The 17,191-nt window shown below is 50.1% G+C and overlaps 2 protein-coding genes across 5 annotated transcripts in view; one reads left to right on the top strand and one right to left on the bottom strand.

The window, feature by feature from the left end:
- Pde11 (Phosphodiesterase 11) overlaps positions 1 to 17,191 on the bottom strand; it is a 404,428-nt gene that overhangs the window by 137,874 nt on the left and 249,363 nt on the right. The window lies entirely within an intron of this gene.
- LOC144114812 (uncharacterized) overlaps positions 1 to 17,191 on the top strand; it is a 137,455-nt gene that overhangs the window by 3,184 nt on the left and 117,080 nt on the right. The gene's annotated exons all lie outside the window — the stretch shown is intronic.

Consider the following 17,191-nt stretch of genomic DNA (forward strand, 5'->3'; position numbering starts at 1 on the left):
GTTAATGCCAGTGGCATTACAGCATATACAGCTTCTGCCAAATTGCACAGCTCAGAAGCGAACACCATCGGCAAGTATACTTTTGACAAAGTCTGCACATGGGCTTGGGCTCTGCTCGACAATGTCCCGTTCATTATCGGGACGCCCAACCAGCGGGTTTCTACGAATCCCAGTACGCTCGCTTCGGGACGCTGTAGCGGTACTGAGGCAAGCGGAGGGAACATTTCAAGTGCTCAATGTTCAGACTCAAAGCAAACCGGTGCGCTCCAATCTCAAGAGAAATGTGCGGCGAGGCCGCTCCGAACAGGCGCCGAATCTAGTGAGCGTACTTTTGCTCTGTTTTACTACTCAAGATTGACAAATATATTCATTAGCCATCAACAATTAGCTGTAGACGTTGCGCCTGAACAGTCAAATTTCAATGCGTTAACGCTTGCTGAAAGAGCAGGAGTTTGCGTGAAACGGACTGAAGAAACCAGCAGCGCAAAATACCGTGCAAACGCAAGGCAAGAAACTTGCAAAGGAAGCGCTGTACTTATTAGCGTTTGCTCTTAGTGTTAAACCATGCAAAAACAAAACCGAGGAGAGAATCAAAGCAAAGACAATGTGTTCATCGTTTGTATTGCTTCGCATGAACTTGTATACTGTGAATATGCACATACGCTGCTTTTTACATGGCGACGACAGCAAAACGCAAACATTGACTATCGCGCAGTCCCTCCTTGTGAACATTACATAACTCGCAATGTTTTCTTTCTCTCATAATATCAGCATCAGCCACTTCGCAACTACGCACTCGCAAAGAGTGGTAGCCATGGCATCGAAAATGGTAGTTGTGTTGTGTTTTATGGCACATAGGCAACTCAGGCCATCATGCGCCAAACTCAAAATAAAAGAAATTATCGATGGTGTGGGAGGCGTAAAATATTGTTTTGCATTACCTGATGATAAAGGAAGAAAAAATTTTGTGAATGCATTAATATAAGAGCTTAAAAGAAAGTCGGGTGGTCTCAGCAGGCATCCTTGACTGGGCAAGGGTGTTGAGCCTCCCAGCCAGTAAAAAAAAACCTCAGCCTTCCTGCCATGAATGAGAATGTGGCTGAGGTGTATCAAAAAATGAAGTGAATCAGTGGGTAAAAAAAGTTTAGAGTTTACTGAGAAAACCTGCTTCCCTTAAAAAGCTAAAAACACAAGTTGTGTCAACAATTGCATCTTTACATAAAAGCAATGCTGGGTATAAGTCCCGCCGCGGTGGCTCAGTAGTTACGGCGCTCGGCTGCTGACCCGGAAAACGCGGGTTCGATACCGGTCGCGGCGGCGGAATTTCTATGAAGGCGAAATTCTAGAGGCCCGTGTACTGTGCGATGTCAGTGCACGTTAGAGAACCCCAGGTGGTCGAAATTTCCGGAGCCCTTCACTACGGCGTCCCTCATAGCCTGAGTCGCATTGGGACGTTAAACCCCCATAAACCATAAACCAACACTGGGTATAAAGGGATGTGTTCATTATAAAACTGACTGAAACATTTTTTCCCAAGTTTATCAAGTTTTGTGCATGAGTATAAAATGTGATTAATTAGGTCATCTCCACATTTTTCACAGACAGGTTTTTCTTATTTCTTCAATGGAAAATTGTGTGTGATGTGTGTGGCCTATACGGAGACGACATAAAATAGCTTCAATGAAATGCTCTTAGCCGCATACCTTTCTCCAAGCTGGATGACAAATGTATTTTCATGCATTCTAATCGTTAGATTAGGCTCAAGAGTGCAGACAACATTTACGGAAGGGTACCTGAGAAGCCTTCGCAGACGTGAGATAGCATATTAAAGAGGCCTTACATCTGATGCATTGCAGAGTCGACGTGATAAGCCCTGAACGTCCGCCGAAGTGCCCATAATTTGTAGTTCCACCATGGATCCATTTTTTCACAGCGTGTCAATTTCTTCACGTTTATGTCATCGCCATTTGCAACTGCACTGATATTTGCGCCGTCCGCCTCGACTTGAAGACGTTCGACTTACGTATGCAGAACGAACAATACCGATTGGTTCAGAATTACCCATTGTCATACAGCATCGGAAGCCCCCAAAACGACCCAGAGGACATGCAGACATAGAGTGACATAGCAGTCTAGAGGGAAAGCTGCGCATTGAGCCCATGCATGTAAGTGGCTGACGCAAGAAGGCCGCCATGATCCAACGGCTTTATGCGTTGCCAGCTGTTTAGACGCTTGCTAAATCTGGGCAAAAACCGAGTTTGAACCTGGCAACGTAGTTCGCGGTAAGATGGCGGCATGCAGTTGAAGCTCTAGACTGCTGTAAACGTGTTGTAAACAACGGCAAAACCGTCGCGTTTGGAACATCTCTGATAATATGTAGCGTCGCATACCTGCTGTAACTTCATATGGGTACCTTGTTTGTCTATATTGTTATTTGAAGGCGAGTACCGCGACTGTGAAGCGCTTGGAGCGCATTTCGTCCGTCGAGCACTCGGTGATTATGTATGTCCTCTGTTCCCGATTGCCAATTACACGTCGGAAATTCGCTTTGGCGCAAGAGAACGAACACAATGCCCAAAGGAAATGGCCCCGAAGTCCACAGCCACGGCTCTGCCTGGTCTATTTTCGATGGTCAGCGTTCGGTTACAGTGGTTGTTACAGTAAATGTCAAAGGATTCTTGAACTGCCAGGGGTCATCATGCTTTTTTTTTATCTTTCTCTTTCGCCAAGGACGACGTTGCCGTGCCTTTCCTGGACGAGCTAATAATGGGATTATTAGTCCACAGCGACGCTCACAGCATCATCACGAACGACTGTAACAGCAGCTTGCCGGTACACATAGTAGCGACTAGGCAGCTATATAGGTGGAAGCAGACATGCACGGAACAGTGTCACCTTTACTAACCGCATGCATTAGTGCTGCAAAACGTACTTCGAAACGTATCTAAGCTCTGTTGAGAAAACCAATTAACCGTTATAAGTAGCACCAATGTGCAGGTGTGTCATTTGGCACGTTAACTCACAGGTGATGCAAGATGCCCGATAATTTACAGCTTTTGCCTTGCATACAACGCACGAAAGTGGCATCGCGTGCATGAGAGCGCGAGTGGCTCTCTGTAGCACGCGGCTCCCTTCTTCTAGTGTCTCAATCCCATATCTTAATCCCCTTAAGCAGTCAAAAACCACGCTCGAAAATGGAAGTTTGAAACCGAAACTTGAAAAGCGTTTACTCGCGAACATCGTTCGCAATCGCCTGATATTAAATCAAAGGGTCTCAGTCAGTATCCTAAACATAGCAAAACATGTTTATAAGCTAGAAAATACGCGTAAGTCTTTTGTATAATTATATTTTCTGCCACAGTTTTCGGGATTCAAGTTCAAACCTTTCCCCAACCGTAACTTAGCAAGAAAAAACTGCTGGTGACAGTAATGCGTTGTAAGATGGCAACCTACAGGTGCGGACCGCGCTTTGCTGGCTCGGAGCGGCACCTCGGCAGCCTTTTCAGCAGCTGAGTGGCTTCCGTGTGGCTGACGAGAGGAGAGACGTTTGGAGCCACCTCCCCTTTCCAGTACCCTTGAGCGTATTTTTACGCTTTTGCTTAGACAAACGCCAAGGGGCAATGGTGCCTGCGTGCGCCCAGGGGAGAGGGAGCGACCGAACGTTGACGAAGCGCTGCCACCTTTCTTGGGCGCTCGCTCGCTCGGAGTGTTCCGCGGGTTGCGAGAAAGCCGGAACTTGGGCTTTGTTTTCTCTCCAGGGTCACGACGTCTTCCCGCGCTAGAGATCTGTACCGGCCGGCGCTGCTGCGGCTCGCCGGTGGTGCCACCGTGTTGCGAAAGGCCGCCATAAAGGAAGGCCCGCCGCCGGCTGCGCACTTCCCCCGCCTCGGCGGCCCGGTCACGGGATACGCACGGCCCAGAGCGCGCGCGTGGCGGGGAGCCCGCTCGCGTGATCGCTCCGCCGCAGCCAAGGTGAGGAAAACCGGCATCGCAGCGCACCTCAACGGCGACGCCGGCTCGAAGCGGAGGGAAGGAAGAAAAGCAGCGGGAGACGCGCGTTCCGTCAACAAGTTGCCACTCAGGGTCGTGCGAGACGCGACCGCCGACGTGCTCTCCCCGACCAGGGAGCGCTGCCTGTGCGGGTGCACCACATCACGCGCATTGACCGCATCACCGCACTGACCGTGCCCATCGCAGGACGATCGAGCGTATGAAGGGAAGCGGGGACAACAGATCGAAGGCCACCGTGATGGCTTGCGGAAACACTGCTCTGCGCCCCCACGGTCTCACGCTACCGCGACTGTGCAGCAGCTAATATAGAAGGCGTCTCCCATGGAAAGAGTTTGTTCGTACTCAGTAAATCACAGCCCCACGTCGCCGGTAATCCTGCCACAGCATTTCGTCAGCGACGGTGCTTATTTTCGTTTCCACGAAATGATACAATCTCTTTGCGTGAATAAGAAAAACAAGATTCAACTTCTTCAGTCGTAGGCTAAAGTAGCGGCAGCCGATTTGGGACTTTGTGCTTCGTGTCGCAAGCGCAGGCTTTACAGAAAGTTTTTGACTCGCATTACAATATGTTTATCTCAGCGACATAATGTAGAAATTGCACGCAACCAAACGGCTGTTTGCGCTCGAAACGAGCACCGACTACACCTGACTCCTAGACGCCGCAATTAAGGAGCAGCGCGTTTTCCTCGCATCGGTAAAGGCAACGCCCGTCAGCAAAGGTGGTCGGCACTTAAGTTCGAGCCAGTCGTGCCTCCCTCGACAGTCTCGGTAGAGACTACCAAACAGCGCGCGTTCGCTCAGGCAGCCGCGCAATGAGATGCATCGCGGCGAGAGGACGATAAAAAGCCACGGCCACGGACGAGAGGCTTATCTCGCACGGGCGGCGAGGATCAAAACAAACCGGGCGGCCTACGGTCGGTGCTCCGGGCTGCGGGGCGGCCCTGTGTAAACAAGCGCAGCGAGCGACCACGCGGTTATCGAAGCTGCCGACAGGAAGGCGGCCGGCCGCGCAGCGGGGACACATTGCGCGCCTCTTCAGCGCCCTTCACCGGCCGGCCTCTGGAAGCGGACGAATATCATAGCAGCAAGCGAGGAAATATCGCAGTGTCCGCCACCAGCGCTCTTCTGGTTTCCACAAAAAGGGACAGCGCTTTACAGACTTCGCGAAAGAAGAGACCAAGTGCTTCTTCCTCTATAGTCTTTCTCAGAGGCGCGCATGTCTTGAAGGCGCATGTAGGGCCATCAGTGCGGGGTCCTGAAGAGAGAAGTGAAGACTGAACGTTAGAGGCTGCAGTAAAATGCGCTTGTCTTCCTCTTCATTCAGTTGAGGCACTTCTGCGCTGCCTTCGATGTGAGACGAGGTACCGCTGCTCTGCTGCCGCATTTTAGTCGTTGGTTTAGTTTAATTCCCAGCCGTTAGCTACCCCGGACGTACGACTCAACAAGCAATCTTCGGTGAAGGGAGAACCCCCCGTCAAGTATGGAGAGCATTCGAGACGGCGGTGTATAATTATTATTATTTCAGCTTCCTGTTATCTCTACCCATATGCATTCGAGCGGTGCCCACCGATTCGTCTACACCTTCCCTTCCCCCCCCCCCCCCCCCCCCCCCCCCCCGCAGTATACACTACAGAAAAGGAGAGGAAGACGGATCAAAACAGCTGCAGCCCATATGACACCTATGCTATGCGTGCGATTCTATTGCTACCGAATACAAATCAGTAAATTTAATTTAAAAGTTAATTAGAATATGTAACGTAATTAATAAACTGACGAATATGACTGAACAAGATGGCCCATCTGGCCAACTCACACGACCTCAAAAACTATTTCGGTATTTTTATGACAAATTTGTATTCAATAAAATTAAACATATTTCAGAACTCTATATAAGTGAGCAGAAAAATACACGAAACAAGCGACTCGCAACGGTATTGACGTAAGAAGCCTTTGGAATAAAGAAAATATTTATTATTCACACTACAGCAGTCTAGTAGACATAGTGGATCAACTGGCAGAAAGCGGAATAAAAGACAACGAACCCACAACCTGTGTCTCTGCCCACCACTGACCATGCACATTGCACCTGACAGTCGCGGTCTAGTAGGATTAGAGCAAAACAACGCGTGAAGTAAAGATCGCAAAATGTGCCTGGCAGAAAGGATCCCCTACAAATGGTTTCATGAAAACGGGGTACAAATGCCTAAGCAAGAAAGTCAGGTAATGCTTTCCATGCAGCCAAGCTAACTATTTCGCACACCTGTCGCAAGAGCTCAGAATGCCACGAATCGGAAGCAGTGAGAATATGAATTCTGCGGTTTTCGAGTATTGGTCTGCATTGGGAATTGCCGGGCATATGCCCACACAAGAAGCCGAATCAGCTGACCACGCTGTTTCATTACATTGGTCTTTCTTATGTTATGTCAGAGATGCCACCAAAAAGCTCACTTTCCAGTGAAATTTCTCTAACTGCCCCTCTCCAGGTACCTGGGAATCAGCACAGAGGCATGGGCGCACGGACGGGCGCGATGCAGTTTGTGACGGAGTTTCACGCTCAGTATAAGACCTCCAATAGCCTGTCGTCGATCGTCTACGCGAATTCATACAGCCACTGAAAGGGCCACGATAGACATCGCAGGAACCCCTGCCCTTCAGCGGGGTGCACAACTTTTCATGGCCGCTGCATCGTGAAGGAAACACCCACCACACCTTGCGCGTTGCAGGTGTTCCGCATCTCGGCGCGACAGTACTCACGACCCCCAATGCTCGTAAAGCATTGGCAAAGCCTCTGCACCACCACCCGGCGCTGGCTATAGACGCACCTCACCTTTGAGATTCGGAGGCCACATGGGCTATTTGCGGACGAGGCGGCAATGTTTTGGCACTGGCTGAGGGGAATGCGAACACACCACGCTGAGCAACGAGATTTCGGTGCATGCGAAGCGGTCCCCAGACATCTGGCCGCGCTTCACAGCCTCGCCAGGCCATCAACGTCGCCTCTCGTGGCAGGCCTGTGGCCACTGCTGCGGGACGAAAAACCCCGCATTAACATTTATCCCGTGCAAGAGCACGCCTTGCTAGTGGCGACGCCGAGATTGCCCGTACCGTAGAGATACAGCGGCAGGAAAGACCCAGAAATGAGCGCGGCCGCCACCAAGCGACGGGCCTGGAAATATGCGACGCCCCCGCCGCCTCGAACGACAGTGAATCAACTCAACACCGGTTCTGAGAGACGACGAAAGAACGAGGTTACTCAAGACCCGCCCTGCGGATTCTCTACATGCAGGACGCAAAGACGTGAAGATGCTGGGATTTGCTTTCTTCCCAAGCGCTCCCATCGTGTCGCAGCTGGTTTGCCCTCACCTACCTGTCGCCCAGCAACGCCGCGGTGATCGTGACACGAATGTAAACAACAAGCAGATGAGTCCGGCAGTGCTGCTGACTAGCTAAATTTTGTACTTGCACGCGCTGAAAGCTGAGTCCTACGAAAAAGAAACTCCGGCTGGACATCGACTCAGCCCGTCGTAGGCAGACACACTTCATACTCGGTTTGAGCGTCGCGGCTAAATTCACCAGTGCTCCCGCCGTCGAAAACATCTGGCATTCGTTCGCTTGCAACTCTCTTCGGCGTGCTCTCAGTTCGCCAGCGCAATCCAACCCGAAGCCGCCGCAAGTGGACACACAGCACGAGAGGCTTCGCCCTCTCGGCCTTTATCGACTCTCCAAGCTGTGGCAAGCAAAAGCCATGCGCGACAAAGGTCCTTGCGACCACCCAGCCGTTCTCGCCAAAAGGGCCTCGCGGAGACCACGCCGGTGGCACGTGCATCGCGTCCGCTCGCGTGGCTTCTCGCCCTCGTCCGCTGCTTCGGTCTGCCGTGGCGACCGAGAACACCGTGGTCCGTGCAGAGGCGGGGGGCGAGGCCACTGACAGCAGGCGCCCCAAAAAGTTAAATGCTAGCGCGGCAGTGCAACCCTCGCAGTATAGTGACTCTCTGCGCACGCATGTCACGCCCCATCCGCCTTTATTACAACACGGGGGCAGCAAGGGCGCAACAACGCAGTGAAACAAAACAAAACAAGAATAAAGCTCCAAGCAGACCCTGACGCGGTGTTTCAGCCACTCAGCAAGGACCGTTTGCTGTGTACGTGGGATGCTGGCAGGCGTCAAGGCGAAAGGGCGCCCCCTGGAAACCCGACACCAAAACACGGTGTAGGGTGTGCACGAAACGATAGCCTCAGGGCGCTTCTGCAAACAACAGCAGTAGTAGTAGCAACAGCAGCGGCAGTCGCCCTGACGGCGAAGACGTCACCCTCCCTCCACCCCCTCCTCCCTCTTGCTGTTTCCGGTTATTCACGGCTTCCTAATTAATAGCGAGCAGCCAGATGTATCGCTCAGATTAGCATTCGAACGCCAGAAGAAGATGCAGAAAGCAAGATATGGTAGTGTACCAAAGGCAAAGCATTTTTCAGAAAACTTTCTAGATGAAATATCTACGCACAGACAAAAAAAAGAGATAAGAAATTGGTGCCGATACTGCTATCACCACCAAAGAAAAAAAAAGGGCTTTATGTGCGAGATACTTTATTTCATTAGCTTTGCCTGCCTGTAGTCAAACTGAATAAATTTTCCTTATGGGGAACTTGATTGAAATGAAATGAAAAATCTTTATTTTCCATCAAATACAGATGGGGGGATTGTAGAAAAAAAGCTGTCCTTGGACAGCTTGACGGGTCCACAATCCCTTATTTTGGCAGAGTGGCGGCAACACGTAACATATTCTTGATATGCAAACATATACATACATACATATTTAATATGATACAGACTTAGTACTCGTAAACGAAAACAACAGAAAACAAAAAGAACAGAAAACAACAGCGGAACTCACTTCTACAAATCCAGACGAAAGCAACAGCAAGGCTAGATAACATTACATAGAAACCAAATACATCTGCCGGAGGTCCTTGTAGGTTGCCGTGAAGAGGTCAAAACGGACAGAATTATAATAATTCAAAAGCGTTGGTATTGTGTACTTAAGGCACTGTTTCCCGTAACTTGAACGTGACATTGGTACTGACCAATCCTCGAAGTGTCTTGTAAGGTAACTTGGAGTTCTGTCTTGTAATTGGGATAGGTTAAGTATATTGTTGATATTCCTGTGGATTTCTTGTTTATATACATGGCTTAAGCGATATCTATAGAGATTGCGAGCTGGAAATACACCAGAGTTGCTAAAAAAAGTTGAGGTTGTCAATATCTACTCAAGTGACTGTCAAGTCTTTTTCTGTGAATTTTTTTTCGGCGCACTAGTTAACATTTTAGTTCCTCCAGTGCCCTGAAGATCCTGTGTACATTTACAGAATATAGCGTTTTCTTGTTTATATTTTTTTGCGAAAGTGCTACAAAGGCGGTCAAAATAATATGGGCATCCGTTTTTAATTTTAACGAATCAAACAAAACGAATAAACAACATCAGCAGTAGTCCTGAACGGCAGATTTAAAAGCTGTAGTGGCAGTCAAGGCGACAGTGAAGCCGGGGAAGTGGTTTCACTTGCTTCTAGTTTTATGAATAGTAAGAAAACATACAGCGCGACATTGTGGAGCATCAACTCTGAGCGGATGATCAATCCGAGATGACGTGATATCAGACGGGAGAGAAGCGCGTTGGTCAGTTTTATGATGCAGTGTCCGGCGCGAAAATTTTCCAACGTACTTCAAAGATGAAGAAGGTCGTGCGGCTTTCATAGATGAAAAACTTGAGAAAAGTGATGACAGTAGGACAAATAAAGACGGGAGCTGCGGTTTTAAACATCAGGAAAGATTCATGACCTAGGTCCTAAACTGAGCATGCATATTCTTAGACCGAACTCCGTAGAAGTGGCAGTGTGGCAGTTTAAACGATGACGGTACCTTCCAAAATTTACGACGCAATTATCCATGCATGCTTTTAGCGCTGTTAGCAGTGTAATGAATGCGCATTTGCCAAGACGGCGAAGTTTTTTTTTCGAAATGCCGCTTAATTGTTCAAGTAACGGGCATTCGATGTAGTCGCTATTGTTAGTGCATGCGCCACTGCATGAAACCGTCATCACTTTGCCCTGCCCTTTTTTGCCACTGAGCTGACTAACCTATCTGTCGCACCAGTCACATATTCTGTCCGAGCTCACTATGAAGTTTCGTTTTGTCACCGTCAGAAGAGATCACTGGGTGAATTTCGCCGTCACCAGCGAAGAGGCGAACGAATGTTTTGATGACTCAATCGTGGAAAGTCGTCTACGTAAATTGGAAGAAAGGCACTCCGTCCCACTCCATTCTTCCTCGCGCGTTTCCTATCTCCACGCCGTCCGGCGTGACCACGCGCGACCACTTATTTTTCCAGACGTTTATTGCTTCGCGCGCATGCAGCGCTATGCACGCCAAAGGAGGGAACGTCGTCACTGGCGCCGCCTCCCTCTCTTTCGGCAGCGATAAGTGCCCGCTCCCCAGAGCGGCCGCGCAGAAAAATAAAACAGCAGGGTTGGAAACGAACGCCGACGGGATGCCGACGGAGGGAGGAGGGGGGGGGGGGGGGGGCTTTCCTCCCGACTCTTTTGCGTCTCGTGAGGGGCCACCGTTCCTCCCCTGCCGTCACACCGCCAGCGTCTCGGCAAACAGTGGCGCGCGCGCGCCCGCCGAAGAGTTATCGCGCCGTTTCACCTCTCCCCCTCGACTTCTTCCCTCGCCCAGCGTGTTGCTTAAGCGAAGTGCGCGACAAGTGCGAACCCCGAGCGCCCACCTTCCAGTCCGACCAGCAGCTACGCACCGAGTCGTCAAAAAAAAACAAAAAAAAAACGAGAAGAAAAATTATTTTTCCGTTTCAAAGTCGCCCACGGCTTTTGAGGCAAGCCGTGGTACGTGTGGGACTGTGAGTCAATTTCGACCAGGATACTTTTTTTTTTTAACACGAACCGACATCTCTGCTCACGGATGTTCGTTTTCCGTTTCGTCTGCATCGCAATTCGGCAGCCGCAACCGGGCAGTCACTGGTGAAAAACTCAGTGTCACAGCCCATAAGCCTGTCGGTGGCGTCCCACGTCCTATAGAAGCAAGCACGCCGCGCGCAGGACCAAAATTTGTCCACTGTCCTGCGCTCGACAAATGAAAATAACTTTCGAACTCTTCGCAGTCAAAATAATCGCTACTTCGCTCATGTGAGTGTTTCCCTCTACCTACATCGGACAGAAACATCGGCTTCAACGCAGCTCAATTCGCGAAAATACATATTAACTATACAGAGTTTGTTGTCGCAACAAATGCACCGCAATAGTAATAAGGCAAGCTCTGACGTAATGCGCATACCACAACGATAAAAGGTGCCCCTAAGACTAAGCCGCTATTATAATTTCTCTAGTGGGAGGCGCGCCTTTCAGTACCTCTTTCTTTCGCACAGCCAGAAAAGTACTAACGATGCTTTTACTTCAGCTGCCGTCAAACCACGAACGGAACAGATTTGCACCTGTTGATAAACGAACTCTTTCTGAGCGAATACTATCAGGGAGTCATTAGAAGCGCGAATGGTATCGTCCAGCAAGTGAATGCACGCAGTGTATAATCGACGTGCTAAAATCTTGAGGGAACACTTAATCTCCGCCTTCAGGGCATGACGCGATAGCGTTAATGACTCCCTTCAGCGACCCGGGGTCCTCTTTGCGCATCACTTCGCAGACACGGACATTGTTCTTTCTTTCACAATCATATAATGCTTAACCTACCTTTAAGAGCACAATGCGATTGCATTAGAGGTCCCTGCCGTGCAAGTACTCTTTCACTGTCGCCTATAGTTCTGCCTACATGCCTATATATGCGGAACTGGTCATTCGCTACTATATAGTGGGCAGACCTCATACCACTCCTGGCGCAGTGGTGCAGCCGTTAAGCGATGCGCCACTGCCCTGCGATGACAGGTGCTGCCACCAGCGGGGCTTATGAGACTCAGGTTGCTGTTCGCAAGCAACCTCTCGCGACCAGTCATTAATTTAACTGCCACCTACCACGGTGGGCAGGTTACGCTGCCGCGTTAAAAGCTGAACTGTAGACCACGGCGCACACTTTAATAGAACGCAGACAGCGGTACTCGAGACTGCATTTGTTGCATTCGTGTTGCTCTCAGTCTCACACATGTTTTGCAGCGGGGCCTTAATCGCAGCAAGTCGCCCAGCGAATACCCGGCAAACACATGCTCGCGAGCGACTCTTATCTATCGCCATTTCTTATTCCCCGAGTCGAGCGCGACTCGGAAAAGGGCGCGCACGCGATTTTCGTGCGCCGCCGCCGCACCTGTTTCCTCCGACAGGTGGGCCGAAAACAACGGCTGACGGAAACAGAGCGAGCTTTGTGCGCTGGCGCCGCGAGCGATGGATGCATCAACAAGCAGCGACTATTCATGGCGCGATAAACGGGGTACACGACCTACAATGCCAAGGCGGTTGCATTTGTTTCTTCGGTTCGCGCAGTCCTCCGCCTCGACTTCTTCCCTCGCCCGGCGTGTTGCTTAAGCGAAGTGCGCGACAGGTGTGAACCCCGAGCGCCCACCTTCGAGGCAGCCGTGACTGCGTGAGCTAAGACATGAGCAATCGTCCGTGGCCGAGACATCGCGACCACGCTTACAGCAACTTGGATGAGCTCGGTGACGCGGCACTTGACGCGAGACGGATACAGGATGTTCGCGCGACGGCCGCTTCGTCACCGACAATAGTATTTGTTTTTCTGAGGACGGGAAAGCCGCAGTAACTGTGACACTTCTCGGTGGACACCTCAACCACGCCATGGGGGAAGGTACGGAAGAGGGAGTGAAACAAGAAAGAACGAAAGTGGTGCCGCAATGCAGGGCTCGGGATTAATTTCGACCGCCTGGGGTTCTCCAACGTGCATTGTCGTCGACACTGAAGTGCGTCACACAGAGGGGGCTAAAAGCGCGGGCAGGAGGTTGTTACCCTCTACGGCGCGTTGTCATGGTATACTGCCAAGAATGCGTGCGCAAAAAGAGACGCAAAATCAGACTCACTGCTTCACCAAGCGTTCAAACCATGCTTTAGAGAGCATTTTTGTAATAAGGGACAATTAGTCATTAGCACCCATCCAAGCGCAGCCGAACGGCTGGAAAGGAAAGATAGCTTTCATAGGAGCTTCGCTGTGAAGGAAAATTCCGTCTCTCCGGGAAAGCTGAGCTAACCAGGAAGGTTAACAGATTAGAGGGCGAAGTCTAATTGATAGACTGCTCTTCTATCGCCGGCTTGACTCACCGAGGCACGAGCGCGCAGGTCATATGTGCCGTTCCTTGTCATCTTCTCCGAGGCTATATAAGGCCGGAGCGGAACACAGTAAATAAATGTTCCATTGTGCCGCCCTGCTAGGGCTATGAGTCCCTTTAGTTCATCAACAACTCGATGCGGGAACGGTGTTAGTCCTGCGTGTTTAGGGCAATCCGCCAAGGTGGAATAAATTTGCGATAAGGGAGCAATTAGTAATTAGCATATTTTCATAGTCTTGAGCACCCTGATATTGATAAAAGGAGTTACCATAATGGCTGCCAGAATACGGTAAGCGAGACTATACGGAGGGTGTGCATAAGAGCACGACCGGCGCTTTCGCTCCAGTCAGTATAGCGTACATACAGTATACTAACTAGATGGATAAACACAGTAATTTCTATAGTGCTTTAAAGCCGTGTTTAAATGGTTATTTCACTTTTCTCCTTATTTGCCATTAGGACGCCTTACTATAACAGTAGCAAGACGAAGGAGCTGGTCCGTAGGCCGTCCGTTCCAGGCATTCTCGGGACATACCATATGTGGCCTCGAAAACGCCTGACAGTATCTCCTTCGCGCAGCGCGGAAAGTTACAGATGGGGTGCAGGAGCGAGCAGAGTACGCAAGAGAGGCGATAGCACAGCCGTGAGCCGATACGACGGTGTTCTCCGGCGGCCGATATCGGGCTGCGCGAAAAGATGCGAGGATGAAGGGAAGGCAGAGAGAGGGAGGCAGCGCCCTTGGCTGACGTCGGCCGCTTCGGTTTACGGTTTCACTCGCCCGCCCACTCCTCATGATCTCCGAAGCTGCAGTCAGTTGGTTGGAAAGCTCCCAGCATGAACGCCGGAAAAAAAGGGATCGCAGTAACTTTGGCAGATGAGGTTACCTTTTCTCTCTCCGAAGGCGGCGTAAATGCGCACGCCGTGGAATATGTGGGAAACGTGTAATAGCTTAGTTAAACAGACAAACATACAACGGCGGTGTATATGTCACAGTTAAGCGTAACGCGCATTACACGCGGAAATGGGGGAGCGGCGTGTCGCGGCTGCAGCGGAGAGTTCGAGTCTTGTCATATTCGCAGCATAATAATAATAATAATAATAATAATAATAATAATAATAATAATAATAATAATAATAATAATAATAATAATAATAATAATAATAATAATAATAATAATAATAATTGGTTTTGGGGGAAAGGAAATGGCGCAGTATCTGGCTCTTATATCGTTGGACACCTGAACCGCGCCGTAAGGGAAGGGATAAAGGAGGAAGTGAAAGAAGAAAGGAAGAAGGAGGTGCCGCAGTGGAGGGCTATCCGGAATAATTTAAACCACCTGGGGATCTTTAACGTGCACTGACGTCGCACAGCACACGGACGCCTTAGCGTTTTTCCTCCATAAAAACGCAGCCGCCGCGGTCGGGTTGGAACCCGGGAACTCCGGATCAGCAGTCGAGCGCCCTAACCACTGAGCCACCGCGGCGGGTGCAGTATAAACCCTGCGCTGGTTTTAAGAAAAGGAAAGGCGCACAGCATCCTCACTTTGTAGGTGGACGCCACCGCCGCCTCACAGCGCGACTTAGTGTCCACTGACCCAGTGAGACAGTTACGCGCCTTACTCTTCCTCAAAACCAGAGGAATGTTTAGGCTGCGAATAAGACAACGCTGGGAACTGGACTGTCCAATTTGCTTCGTGCAAGCGGGCCCTGTAGTCCGTGAAGTGCGCCGGGAACGCGATCGAACCGGAGACCGCAAGCGGAAGAAAGCCGAGTAAAAACGAGCCTGTGAGACGCCCAACCGGGCAGTCGCCTGTGAAACGTCAAGACGGACCTCTCGCCCGCTAATGCCCATCAGCTTTCACTGATTAGTGCACTAAGTTGGTAAGCTTAGTTCTACTAGCTTTTTCAGTAGTGAAATAAACAACGAATATAACCGCATACTTACTTCTATGTTTAGGCTGCTATAGATATGCGTGAGTCCTCCGAATAAACCGCATAAAAAGAACTACAAGTGCGAACAATTGAGATTCAGGCGCCTTGTATTGTATTAAATCCTCCTGGGATCAGGCAACGGAAAATTCGTCCAATGTATTGGACAACAGAATCGCAGGCGTGGCAGCCATAAAAGAAGGTTTAGTGCCGCAAAAAGCGATTTAAGAGCTACTTTTAGAACCACTGCTATAATTAGTACGTAAGTGGCGTCACATCCATTTTCTTATGAATACCCCAAAAAGATGGAAGTGTGATCATATTGTACAGTGGCGATCATAAAAAAAAAATGAGGCATTCACGCGCATTTCAACAGGCGCTAAAGCACATTTTAGGCGCCAGCACTCGTTAAGAGTGCAACCAACACACACAAGCACATCATATTTGAGCGACGAAAGCTCTAATTTCTTTTTGTGTTTCGGTAACCTCACCATTTTCTTCACTTTAGACGTCTCCCAGCAAAAACAGTCAAACGTTCGAAACGCAAAGATATTTCAATAGTGTTTTGCGACACATATGGACATAACCTAAACGCCTGAAGAAAGTTGGTGACCGAGTTAACACCCAAGGGAGGATAACACAATAATAAAAATTTCACTTAACTCAAGTTATAAAGTATATGACGCTTGGGGGAAGAGGGGTAACAAAATGTGCCCGAAAAAAAAAAACAACTTCATCAAGCTTCTTTTTTTTTTCTGCTTCGCAAACTGCACTGGCGAAGCATGCGTGGGAGTTGGCTACCAGCACAGGACAAGGCCGTTTTAGCGCCCAGCGTTTCAGATGAAAAAGGAAAAAATGTTCGAAGACGCTGCCGCCGCGCAATAGCCTGGACAGGAACTCAACGCCAGGGCACAGCAAGTATACGAGCTTCGTGAGGAGTCGCAGCTTTGATTGTTGGACAGCAGCACCTCGTAGCCGCACTTCCACGCTAATAGCGGTAAAAAAAAAAAATGTATTCCCTCTTTGCGCACGGTTACGACACAGTGGGGAAGTGGCTAACTGGTTGACTGCATTGGATCGTAATCAGGGCGACTAGGGCTAAATGCCCGACTGGCTGCTGAACGCTCACTGATTACGCGTGGTAGCGACCAGTTTTCCTGCCGCCTCGGCGAACGCAAGGTAGCTGAAGTTCACGCTCGACGCTGATCAACGCGGTGGTTACGAGGAAGGGCCAGGTATTTACGACGCTGACGTCACAGCGTCCCGCCCGAGCTCTTCGAGCTCCTAGCGTTCTCAGAACGTCAACGCCGCAGACGGCGAGACGTGATTTGGGCGGCAAACAAAGTCCCTCGGACGAGGAAAGCACCCAATAGCGCCGCTTCCCAGGCCACAGCTCGAATACAAACGATCGGCGCACGGTACACCGCGACGCAGCTCAAGGACGACTGGCGGAGGTGCCCGCGCACGTCTGGCCAAAGGGCACCGATGAAGACACCAATTGAAACATAGTTGTCAGTAGTGCTCCGCGCAGCTTGCCCTGCTTGGAATCAATCCAGGTTTCCGTGGCATCCAGACTTTGCAATGGCAGGCTTCGTCAGCGGAAGCCGGCCTACAAACGGGCAGCGAATGGCAGCAGTTTTCCCACCTGTGTCGCAAGGAAGAACCTTTTTGCTTCCTTTTTCTTGTGACGTTATAAGATGGTTTGCGAAATCGCAGCAAGCCGAAAAAGCAATTGCGATCGTTTCGGCTTTCACTCAGTTTCGACTGCTTTACTGGAGCGGCTGGCCCTCTGAATAAACGAAGTTATAAAGCAGCCTGAAAAACACCTGACATCGACCGTATACAGTAATTTTGGTGTTCTTCTAAGAAAGGAAGTCGCGGGCATCTTTAGACGATACAGAGTGACAGCGTGTTCAGGCATACTGCAATTAAGGCCGCCCGAGCGTCGTGCACCGCTGATC

The sequence above is a fragment of the Amblyomma americanum genome, chromosome 1, assembly GCF_052857255.1.
Source record: "Amblyomma americanum isolate KBUSLIRL-KWMA chromosome 1, ASM5285725v1, whole genome shotgun sequence".
NCBI lineage: Eukaryota > Metazoa > Arthropoda > Arachnida > Ixodida > Ixodidae > Amblyomma > Amblyomma americanum.